Source organism: Balaenoptera musculus, chromosome 2 (genome assembly GCF_009873245.2).
Source record: "Balaenoptera musculus isolate JJ_BM4_2016_0621 chromosome 2, mBalMus1.pri.v3, whole genome shotgun sequence".
Classification (NCBI taxonomy): Eukaryota; Metazoa; Chordata; class Mammalia; order Artiodactyla; family Balaenopteridae; genus Balaenoptera; species Balaenoptera musculus.
Window position 1 is genome coordinate 56,416,149 of NC_045786.1, and position 12,761 is coordinate 56,428,909.

At 43.2% G+C, this 12,761-nt stretch overlaps 1 protein-coding gene across 1 annotated transcript in view; it reads left to right on the forward strand.

Annotated features, from left to right (window-relative positions):
- Positions 1-12,761, forward strand: part of LOC118889320 (OTU domain-containing protein 7A) — a 382,992-nt gene that overhangs the window by 76,826 nt on the left and 293,405 nt on the right. The window lies entirely within an intron of this gene.

Sequence of the window (12,761 nt, forward strand, 5' to 3'; positions counted from 1 at the left end):
TTGCTGAGGACAGCTGGTGCCCAAACGTGTCAAACAGTGACCGTGGGAGCAGCAGGATGGGACAGACATGGCCATCTCGGAAGCCTTTGAGTAAGTGACTGTTATTTTCAAGTCTAAAAGATGAGTAGGTGGTAAAGAGGTGAAGAGGGGAGAAAAGAACATGCTGGCAGCAGGAGCAGTCTGTGCCAAGGCCCTAAGGCTACAGCAGAGGGTGTAGGAGGTGCTGGGCTGCACAGGGCAGGGCTAGGTGTTCAGGGTAGGAGCTGAGATGGTTTTACGAGTGCCTACAAAGAGCAAGATTCCCTTTGTGTTTTGAGAAGGGTCCTCTTGCTGTGGTTGTAAGGCTGCCTGGCTTTGGCAGGTTTCGGGTGGGCCTGGCCCCAGGCTGTTTTCCTGCTGGGAAGGGCTGCTTGGCCCAGAGATGGAGTCAGGGTCTGTCTCTTCCCCCTCCCCCTTCCACATCTGTCCCCACCACTTAGTCCTCCCAGTCCTTCCAGAAGGCTCCCGAGACCTTGGCTGGTGTGTCCCTAGATCTGAGTCCTCTGAACACAAGGACATGCCGTGTCTCCCAGTGAGCTCCTGGGGGGAGGCATCCATGCGGCGGAATCACCCAAGCCCATCACCCCCCAAGCACACTGTAGACACGTAGTAGGACAAATGGCTGAATGATGGACGGGTGGATGGATGCGTGAATTGATGGATGGAAGTTCTATGGGAAGCAGGAAGGACAATGGATCAGTCAGACCTGGATTTGAGTCATCTTTCTACCACTTCCTGTCTGTTTTCCCTTGGGCAAATTACTTAATGACTCTCAGTCTCAGTTTTCTTTAATCTTTAAAATGAGAACTAAACTCATCTGCCTCTGGGTGTTGTGAGTCTCATGTAAAGAAGAGCCTGGCAGTGTGTTGTCAAGTGTTAGATGTCACGTGAGTGCAAACCCATGGAGCAGCAGAAGACCCCTCCCCCCGACACTCGGCACCACCTAGAGGCCAGGCCCCTGGGGTCTGATACCCACACTCATGGCGGGGCTGCCGTGTGAACGTTCAGGGTGAGCTCTCAGAGCACTCTGCGTCCCTTGTGTCATTAAGAGGCATCCAGCCACAAAAGGGACACATCCTCCTACTATCAGGGCCAGATTTCTGCCGGCCTACTTGTTCCCTCAGCTTCTGATGTGATAAACAGCCTCCTGGCTTCTGCATCTGAGGTGTTGTTTCTAGGATTAGACTGTAACATGGGGGCCAGGCTGGCCTGAAGGAAAGCTTGGGTTGCAGGTAAGGACACCATGTCTTCAGGCCTCTGGCCTCCTCAGCCTGTGACCCCCCTGGCCAAAGGGAGGCCCCACATCCCAAGAAGAAGAGCATGAGGGCATTGGGAGAAGCTAGATGTGAGCAGCAGGTCCTGGCCCCTTGCCCCCAGCCCACCACTCAGGAGCCGGGTGAAGGAACATCTCGCTTCTGTCTCTGATAGTGTTTAAAAAAATTTTTTTTTAATTTATTTTTTTAAACAGCAGGTTCTTATTAGTTATCCATTTTATACATGTTAGTGTATATATGTCAATCCCAATCTCCCAATTCATCACACCACCACCACCCCCCTCACCCTGCTGTCTTCCCCGCTTGGTGTCCATACGTTTGTTCTCTGCATCTGTGTCTCAATTTCTACCCTGCAAACCGGTTCATCTGTACCATTTTTCTAGGTTCCACATATACGCGTTAATATATGATATTTGTTTTTCTCTTTCTGACTTACTTCACTCTGTATGACAGTCTCTAGATTCATCCACGTCTCTACAAATGAACCAGTTTCATTCCTTTTTATGGCTGGGTAATATTCCATCGTATATATGTGTCACATCTTCTTTATCCATTCGTCTGTCGATGGACATTTAGGTTGCTTCCATGACCTGGCTGTTGTAAATAGTACTGCAACAAACATTGGGGTGCATGTGTCTTTTTGAATTATGGTTTTCGCTGAGTATATGCCCAGTAGTGGGATTGCTGGGTCATATGGTAATTCTATTTTTAGATTTTTAGGGAACCTCCATACTGTTCTCCATAGTGGCTGTATCAATTTACATTCCCACAAACAGTGCAAGAGTGTTCCCTTTTCTCCACACCCTCTCCAGCATTTATTGTTTGTAGATTTTTTGATGATGGCCATTCCGACCAGTGTGAGATGATATCTCATTGTAGTTTTGATTTGCATTTCTCTAATAATGAGTGATGTTGAGCAGCTTTTCATGTGCTTCTTGGCCATCTGTATGTCTTCTTTGGAGAAATGTCTATTTAGGTCTTCTGCCCATTTTTGGATTGGGTTGTTTATTTTTTTAATATGGAGCTGCATGAGCTGTTTATATATTTAGGAGATTAATCCTTTGTCCATTGATTCGTTTGCAAATATTTTCTCCCATTCTGAGGGTTGTCTTTTCGTCTTGTTCGTAGTTTCCTTTGCTGTGCAAAAGCTTTTAAGTTTCATTAGGTCCCACTTGTTTATTTTTGTTTCTATTTCCATTACTCTAGGAGGTGGATCAAAAAAGATCTTGCTGTGATTTAGGTCAAAGCGTGTTCTTCCTATGTTTTCCTCTAAGAGTTTTATAGTGTCCAGACTTACATTTAGGTCTCTAATCCATTTTGAGTTTATTTTGTGTATTATTTTGTGTTAGGAAGTGTTCTAACTTCATTCTTTTACGTGTAGCTGTCCAGTTTCCCCAGCATCACTTATTGAAGAGACTGTCTTTTCTCCATTGTATATCTTTGCCTCCTTTGTCATAGATTAGTTGACCATATGTGCATGGGTTTCTCTCTGGGCTTTCTATCCTGTTCCATTGATCTATATTTCATTTTTTGTGCTAGTACCATATTGTCTTGATTACTGTAGCTTTGTAGTATGGTCTGAAGTCAGGGAGTCTAATTCCTCCAGCTCCGTTTTTTTCCCTCAAGACTGCTTCGGCTGTTTGGGGTCTTTTGTGTCTCCATACAAATTTTAAGATTTTTTGTTCTAGTTCTGTAAAAAATGCTATTGGTAATTTGACAAGGATTGCATTGAATCTGGAGATTCCTTTGGGTAGTATAGTCATTTTCACAGTATTGATTCTTCCAATCCAAGAACATGGTATATCTCTCTGTCTGTTTATATCATCTTTAATTTCATTCATCAGTGTCTTATAGTTTTCTGCATACAGGTCTTTTGTCTCCCTAGGTAGGTTTATTCCTAGGTATTTTATTCTTTTTGTTGCAGTGGCAAATAAGAGTGTTTCCTTAATTTCTCTTTCAGATTTTTCATCATTAGTGTGTAGGAATGCAAGAGATTTCTGTGCATTAATTTTGTATCCTGCTACTTTACCAAATTCATTGATTAGCTCTAGTAGTTTTCTGGTAGCATCTTTAGGGTTCTCTATGTATAGTATCATGTCATCTGCAAAGAGTGACAGTTTTACTTCTTCTTTTCCAATTTGTATTCCTTTTATTTCTTTTTCTTCTCTGACTGCCGTGGCTAGGACTTCCAAAACTTTGTTGAATAATAGTGGTGAGAGTGGACATCCTTGTTCCTGATCTTACAGGAAATGGTTTCAGTTTTTCACCATTGAGAATGATGTTTGCTGTGGGTTTCTCATATATGGCCTTTATTATGTTGAGGTAGGTTCCCTCTATGCCCACTTTGTTGACAGTTTTTATCATAAATGGGTGTTGAATTTTGTCAAAAGCTTTTTCTGCATCTATTGAGATGATCATATGGTTTTATTCTTCAATTTTTTAATGTAGTGTGTCACATTGATTGATTTGCATATATTGAAGAAACCATGCATCCCTGGGATAAATCCCACTTGATCATGGTGTATGATCCTTTTAATGTGTTGTTGGAGTCTACTAGTATTTTGTTGAGGATTTTCGCATCTATATTCATCAGTGATATTGGTCTGTAATTTTTTTTTTGTAGTATCTTTGTCTGGTTTTGGTATCAGGGTGATGGTGGCCTCATAGAGTGAGTTTGGGAGTGTTCCTTCCTCTGCAATTTTTTGGAAGAGTTTGAGAAGGATGGGTGTTGGCTCTTCTCTAAATGTTTGATAGAATTCACCTGTGAAGCCATCTGGTCCTGGACTTTTGTTTGTTGGAAGATTTTTAATCACAGTTTCAATTTCATTACTTGTGCTTGATCTGTTCATGTTTTCTATTTCTTCCTGGTTCAGTCTTGGAAGGTTATACCTTTCTAAGAATTTGTCCATTTCTTCCATGTTGTCCATTTTATTGGCATAGAGTTGCTGGTAGTAGTCTCTTAGGATGCTTTGTATTTCTGTGGTGTCTGTTGTAACTTCTCCTTTTTCATTTCTAATTTTATTGATTTGAGTCCTCTCCCTCTTCTTGATGAGTCTGGCTAAAGGTTTTTCAATTGTGTTTATCTTCTCAAAGAACCAGCTTTTAGTTTTATTGATCTTTGCTATTGTTTTCTTTGTTTCTATTTCTTTTATTTCTGCTCTGATCTTTATGATTTCTTTCCTTCTGCTAACTTTGGGTTTTCTTTGTTCTTCTTCCTCTGGTTCCTTAGGTGTAAGGTTAGATTGTTTATTTGAGACTTTACTTGTTTCTTGAGGTAGGCTTGTATTGCTCTAAACTTCCCGTTTAGAACTGATTTTGATGCATCTCATAGGTTTTGGATCATCGTGTTTTCATTGTCATTTGTCTCTAGGTATTTTTTGATTTCCTCTTTGATTTCTTCAGTGATCTCTTGGTTATTTAATAGCGTATTGTTTAGCTTCCATGTGTTTGTGTTTTTTACATTTTTTCCCTGTAATTGATTTCTAATCTCGTACCGTTGTGGTCACCAAAGATGCTTGGTATGATTTTAATTTTATTAAATTTACTGAGGCTTGATTTGTGACCCAAGATGTGATCTATCCTGGAGAATGTTCCGTGCGCCCTTGAGAAGAAAGTGTAATCTGCTGTTTTTGGATGGAATGTCTGATAAATATCAATTAAGTCCATCTTGTTTAATGTATCATTTAAAGCTTTTGTTTCCTTATTAATTTTCTGTTTGGATGATCTGTTCATTGGCGTAAGTGAGGTGTTAAAGTCCCCCACTATTATCGTGTTACTGTCGATTTTCTCTTTTATAGCTGTTAGCAGTTGCCTTATGTATTGAGGTGCTCCTATGTTGGATGCCTATATGTTTATAATTGTTACATCTGCTTCTTGGATTGATCCCTTCATCATTATGTAGTGTCCTTCCTTGTCTCTTGTAACATTCTTTAAAGTCTATTTTATCTGATATGAGTATTGCTACTCCAGCTTTCTTTTGATTTCCATTTGCATGGAATGTCTTTTTCCACCCCCTCACTTTCAGTCTGTATGTGTCCCTAAGTCTGAAGTGGGTCTCTTGTAGACAGCATATATACAGCATATATATGGGTCTTGTTTTTGTATCCATTCAGCGAGCCTGTGTCTTTTGGTTGGAGCATTTAATCCATTCATGTTTAAGGTAATTATCGATATGTATGTTCCTATGACCATTTTCTTAATTGTTTTGGGTTTGTTTTTGTAGGTCCTTTTCTCTTGTGTTTCCCACTTAAAGAAGTTCCTTTAGCATTTGTTGTAGAGCTGGTTTGGTGGTGCTGAATTCTCTTAGCTTTTGCTTGTCTGTAAAGCTTTTGATTTCTCCATCGAATCTGAATGAGATCCTTGCCAGGTAGAGTAATCTTGGTTGTAGGTTCTTCCCTTTCATCACTTTAAATATGTCATGCCACTCCCTTCTGGCTTGTACAGATTCTGCTGAGAAATCAGCTGTTAACCTTCTGGGAGTTCCCTTGTATGTTATTTGTCATTTTTCCCTTGCTGCTTTCAATAATTTTTCTTTGTCTTTAATTTTTGCCAACTTGATTACTATGTGTCTCGGCATGTTTCTCCTTGGGTTTATCCTGTATGGACTCTCTGTGCTTCCTGGACTTGGGTGGCTATTTCCTTTCCCTTGTTAGGGAAGTTTTCGACTGTAATCTCTTCAAATATTTTCTCGGGTCCTTTCTCTCTCTCTTCTCCTTCTGGGTCCCCTAAAATGCAAATGTTGCGTTTAATGTTGTCCCAGAGGTGTCTTAGGCTGTCTTCATTTCTTTTCATTCTTTTTTCTTTATTCTGTTCTGCAGCAGTGAATTCAACCATTCTGTGTTCGAGGTCACTTATCTGTTCTTCTGCCTCAGTTATTCTGCTATTGATTCCTTCTAGTATATTTTTCATTTCAGTTATTGTATTGTTCCTCTCTGTTTGTTTGTTCTTTAATTCTTGTAGGTCTTTGTTAAACATTTCTTGGATCTTCTCGATCTTTGCCTCCATTCTTTTTCTGAGGTCCTGGATCATCTTCACTATCATTATTCTGAATTCTTTTTCTCGAAGGTTGCCTATCTCCACTTCATTTAGTTGGTTTTCTGGCGTTTTATCTTGTTCCTTCATCTGGTACATAGCCCTCTGTCTTTTCATCTTGTCTGTCTTTCTGTGAATATGGTTTTTGTTCCACAGGCTGCAGGATTGTAGTTCTTGCTTCTGCTGTCTGCCCTCTGGTGGATGAGGCTCTCTGAGAGGCTTGTGCAAGTTTCCTGATAGGAGTGGCTGGTGGTGGGTAGAGCTGGCTGTTGCTGTGGTGGGCAGAGTTCAGTAAAACTTTACTCCACTTGTCTGCTGATGGGTGGGGCTGGGTTCCCTCCCTGTTGATTGTTTGGCCTGAGGCGACCGAACACTGGAGCCTACCCAGGCTCTTCGGTGGGGCTAATGGTGGACTCTGGGAGGGCTCACATCAAGGAGTACTTCCCAGAACTTCTGCTGCCAGTGTCCTTGTCCTCACGTGAGACACAGCCACCCCCTGCCTCTGCAGGAGACCCTCCAACACTAGCAGGTAGGTCTGGGTCAATCTCCTATGGGGTCACTGCTCCTTCCCCTGGGTCCCGATACACACACTACTTTGTGTGTGCCCTCCAAGAGTGGAGTCTCTGTTTCACCCAGTCCTGTTGAAGTCCTGCAATCAAATCCCGCTAGCCTTCAAAATCTGTTTCTCTAGGAGTTCCTTCTCCCATTGCAGGACCCCCCAGGTTGGGAAGCCCGACGTGGGGCTCAGAACCTTCACTCCAGTGGGTGGACATCTGTGGTATAAGTGTTCTCCAGTTTGTGAGTCACCCACCCAGCAGTTATGGGATTTGATTTTATTGTGATTGTGCCCCTCCTACCATCTCATTGTGGCTTCTCCTTTGTCTTTGGGTGTGGGGTATCTTATTTGGTGAGTTCCAGTGTCTTCCTGTCAATGATTGTTCAGCAGTTAGTTGTGATGCCAGTGCTCTCACAAGAGGGAGTGAGAGCATGTCCTTCTACTCCGCCGTCTTGAACCAATCTCTGATAGTGTTTTCTCATCTGAAAATTGAGAAGAAAAACATAGCTCTGGGACTACTGTCTGGATAAAAAGAGACTGTTTGTGCAAATCCCCGACATAGGCCGTGGATCATCACCCAGCAGGTGGCAGCTGAATCAGCTTGGTCGTCCTCTTCACACTTCCCCTCGATGAGCTCTGACCCCCTCACCGCATGAACCTGGCACTGGCCCAGACACATCCCCTTTCCTGTCTCAGTGGACTGACCCCTGGTTTCGTGGCTACTCCAGCTCTGAACACATCCCCTTGTTGCCCCACGGCTAGGGAGGTCTTTCAGGGACACAGATCGGGTGGTGTTTCTCCTCTGCTTGGTGTCTTCCCATCATGCTCAGAACAAAGCCCACCCCCACCCCCCAGCCCCGTGACCTGCAGGCCCACGCAGCCCGGCCCTCTGCCCCTCTGTGCCCCTTGTCTTGGCTGGGTCCCCTCCGGCCACTCTGGCCTTCTCTCTGGTCCAGGAACCACCCCAGACTCACTCCTGCCTTAAGATTTTTGTACTTGATTTTCGCTCTGCTCAGAAAGCTTTCTCCAGCCGGTTGTGTGGCTGCCTCCTGGCCACGTAGCCCTCAGCCCCGTCTCCTCCCTGAGGGCCTCGGCGGCCACCTCATCTCCTCCCGCCCCTCTGTGCACCCAGCCTTCCCACCTTGATGCACCTCTAGGGGCCCGACCGCTCTTTCCCTTGGGCCTTGTCACAGAGGTGAGAGTGTGGCTCCCTCCAGACGAGGAGCAGGCTTCTCTCTACCCTCCGTCAAAGCCACGGGTTCCCTAAGTGCAGGTCTTCCCTCTGTGTGTGGCATTCCCGCGGTCTCCCAGCGGCCCCTTGCGTGGGCGAGCTGGAACACACAGGCTGACACTTCTGTTTGCTGAGCTGGGAGTAACTGGTCATCTTGCTGGGATGCAGTGTCTCGCTGTCCACTTTGGGCACTTACAGGGCTATAGCAGGTTTACTCCTGGCCATCCCCTGGGAGGTTTGGTCCTTCCTCTTGATTGGTGCAGTGAGCAGGAGAAAAATCACATCTCAGGCCCAGTACCCTTGACCTCTCTCTTCTGCCTGCCTGACCAGCACCAGAAGCGGCCTGGTTTATTTTAGGTGTATTTTCCCCCACTGCCCACACGCCAATCCAGGAGCATGGGAACCTACTCTGACTTGTCCGCTGCCATAGCTGGGGCACCTGGGACAGCAAACACATCAGGCATCAGGCAGCTCAGTAAATGCTTGTTGAATGAAAGAATGAACTGTACGCATGACACCAGGCAGCTCATGGAAACCACCTTTATATCAATGACCTCCTCGGTCTCAGAGTTTCCGGGAACGTCACATTTGCTATGGACTGAATTGTGGCCCCACGTAAACTTCATATGTTGAAGCCCCAACCCCAGTGAGACTGTATTTGGAGACAGGGCCTTTAAGGAGGCAATTAAGGATAAAGGAGGTCATGAGGGTGGGGTCCTGATCCTTATAAGAAGAGAGAGAGAAACCAGGGATGTGTCTGCACAGAGGAAGACTATGGGAGGACACAGGGAGAAGGTGGCCATGGGCAAGCCAAGGAGAGTGGCCTCCGGAGACACCAAACCTCCAACACCTTGATCTCGGACTTCCATCCTCCAGAACCATGAGTAAATAAATGTCTGTTGTTTAAGTCCCCCAGTATTTTGTGATGGCAGCCCTAGCAGACTAATATAATGTCCAATAACAGATGTGCTGTGCAGAAATAGTCCAGCACTAGAGACTCGAAACACACACGGATTTTTCCTTAGAACAGCAGTAATAGGAGCAAATCTCTGTTTTTGTTTGTCTGTTTTATTTCAAATCAATTTAAACATTTTTTAAAATTTTTATTAGAGTATAGTTGATTTACAGTGTTGTGCCAGTTTCAGGTGTACAGCAAAGTGAATCAGTTATACATATATGTACATATATCCACTCTTTTTTTAGATTCTTTTCCCGTATAGGCCATTACAGAGTATTGAGTAGAGTTCCCGTGCTATACAGTAGGTTCTTATTAGTTATCTATTTTATATATAGTAGTGTGTATATGTCAATCCCAATTTATTCATCCCCCCCTTATCCCCTGGTAACCGTAAGTTTGTTTTCTACATTTGTGACTCTACTTCTGTTTTGTTAATAAGTTCATTTTGTATCATTTTTTAGTTTCCACATATAAGCAATATCATATATTTGTCTTTCTCTGTCTGACTTACTTCACTCAATATGACAATCTCTAGGTCCATCTGTGTTGCTGCAGATGGCATTATTTTCTTCTATTTTATGGCTGAGTAATATTCCATTATATGTATGTACGACATCTTCTTTATCCATTCCTCTGTTGATGGACACTTAGGTTGATTCCATGTCCTGGCTATTGTAAATAGTGCTGCAACAAACATTGGGGTGCATATATATTTTCAAATTATGGTTTTCTCTGGGTATATGCCTAGTAGTTAGGATTGTTGGGTCTTATAGTAGTTCTATTTTTAGTTTTTTAAGGAACCTCCATACTGTTCTCCATAGTGGCTGTACCACTTTATACTCCCGCCAACAGTGCAAGAGCGTTCCCTTTTCTCCACACCCTCTCCAGCATTTACTGTTTGTAGATTTTTTGATGATGGGCATTCTGACTGGTGTGAGGTGATATCTCATTGTAGTTTTGATTTGCATTTCTCTAATAATTAGTGATGTTGAGCATCTTTTCATGTGCTTCTTGACCATCTGTATGTCTTCTTTATAGAAATGTCTATTTAGGTCTTCTGCCCATTTTTTGATAAGGTTGTGTGGTTTTTTTGATATTGAGCTGCGTGAGCTATTTGTATATTTTGGAGATTGCTTCGTTTACAAATATTTTCTCCCATTCTGAGAGTTGTCTTTTTGTTTTGTTTATGGTTTCCTTTGCTGTGCAAAAGCTTTAAGTTTAATTAGGTCCCATTTGTTAATTCTTGTTTCTGTTTTCATTACTCTAGGAGGTGGATCATAAAAGATTTTGCTGCAATTTATGTCAAAGAGTGTTCTTTATTTGCAAAGCAGAAATAGAGACATAGAGGTAGGGAATGGACATATGGATACGGGGAGAGGGGAGGAGGGGTGGGATGAATTGGGAGATTGGGATTGACATATATACACTGCTGTGTATAAAATAGATAACTAATGAGAATCTACTATATAGCACAGGGAACTCTACTCGGTGTTCTGTGGTGACCTAAATGTGGAGGAAATCCAAAAAAGAGGGGACATATGTATACTGTAGCTGATTCACTTTGCTGTACAGCAGAAACTAACACAACATTGTAAAGCAACTATACTCCAATAAAAATTAATTTTAAAAAAAGGGTTTTGACCTTGCAGGTTGGGATTGTCCAAAATTGGACACTTTACAGAGGAGCACCGTTTATAATTTGCTCTTCCAGGAAAACTGGGCTGTGTGGTTGGCCTGTTTATAAAGGAGATGACATCTATTTAAGTAATGAAATGTCAGCTAGAAACTTAGAGGTTTTAGTAATAAGGTAATATATTAGGTAAATACAGATGGCAATGCCGCCCCCTCTTCAGGCTGTTTCATGCTCACTGGATGGTGGGCCACTTTTGAAGATTCAGTGTTTCTAGTGAATGAGCTGTAGGAATAGTTCATGGATTCTAAGATGCACGTCTCCTCCACATTCCATCACCTCTAAAATTGCTGGGAGTCGTGCCCCCGCCCAGGTCCAGGGCTGGTTGTGACTGGTTGTCATGGCCCAGGCTTGTGCACACCTGGTCACGGCAGTTTATGGTGTCACCGTTTTTCATGTGCTGGGTTTGATTTGCTGGTTAAAACATCTTCAGAGGGATTACACTTGACCCTGCATTGAAGAGAGATGGTGCTGTGTGCACAGAAGGATGGGGGGCAGAGAGAGGCACATGGATTTCATCTTAACGGAACAGGTAAGCCTCTTTAAGACATGACTGTGAGTCTACACTTCCTTGCCCACCAGAATCAAGTGCTTTATGTATCCCAAAGAAGGAAGGTCTCTAGAGGTAGATGAATTTATCATTCTTTTTTATTGCTGAACTACATAAAAAAGAAAAATCAGTCAGCCCACCCTAAGCAAGAAAACACCACTCCCCAGCTTGCAGAGGGCTGTCTGCAGCTTGGAATAACATCCCAGAGGCAACTCTGACAGCATCCTCGCTCCTGAGGTGTCAGGACATGGGGCATCATTAATGAAGAATTCCAGGAAATCTTAATTTTCTTTTCATGTTTGCACAAGAGTGATGTTGGAAAGAAACCTCTGTCTAATATAAATGTAGGATAAAAACTAGAAGTGCTATAAAAATGTGGGGTCCTAGTTAACCTAGAAGCTTACTTTTGTTCTTAATTTCTTTCATGTTATGTCTAACAATTATGGAAACAGCGATGGTTAATTTTTTGTGTCAACCTGGCTAGATCATAGTATCCATATTTTGGTCAAACACATCTGAATGCTGCTGTGAAGGTGTTTTTAAAATGTGATTAACGTATAAATCAGTAGACCCTGAGTAAAGCAGATGACCCTCCATGATGTGGGTGGGCCTCATCCAATCAGCTGAAGCCTCAAGAGAACAAACTTAGGTCAGCCTGGGAAGAAGGAATTCTGCCTCCAGACAGCCTTCTGCTTCAAGCTGCAGCAGCATCCCTTCCTTGAGTCTCCAGCCTACCAGTCCACCCTGCAGATTTTGGACTTGCCAACCCCCGTAATCATGGGAGCCAATTCCTTCAAATCAAACTCTCTTACAGATAGGTAGGTAAATAGAGAGAAAATAGAGACATAGAGACATAGAGACATATAGATAGAGACATATCTATAGATATGTAGAGACATATAGATAGAGACATACACACACACACACACACTACTGGTTCCGTTTCTCTGGGGAACCCTGACTAATGCAGAGATTCAGGTTCAGTAAACATGGCCGTGGTTCTGTTACCGATCCAAACTTGGGTCTGCTTGCCTATGTGCAGTAAAGCCAATCTACTGACACTGGGTTGTGGTGAAGGAAAGTGCAGCTTTTATTGCAGGAGCCAAGCAAGGAGTCCAGGCAGCTAATGCTCAAAAAGACCTAAACTCCCCAGTGGGTTTCAGGGAAAGGTTTTTAGAGACGGGGTGAGGGAGGGGGGTTGTGGAGTGTGTGATCAGCTTGTGGACATTCTTCTGATTGGTGGCAAGGGAGTCAACACCATCAACCTTCTGGTTCCAACTAGTCTGGGGTCTACGTGCTTGTGGGCAACATACAGTTAACTTCTTCCACCTGGTAGGGGTTTCATTGCCTGCAAAATAGCTCAAAGGACATGGCTCAGAATATTATCTATAGCTCTTGAGGAGGAACTAAAGGACCTTGACTTTGTTTAATG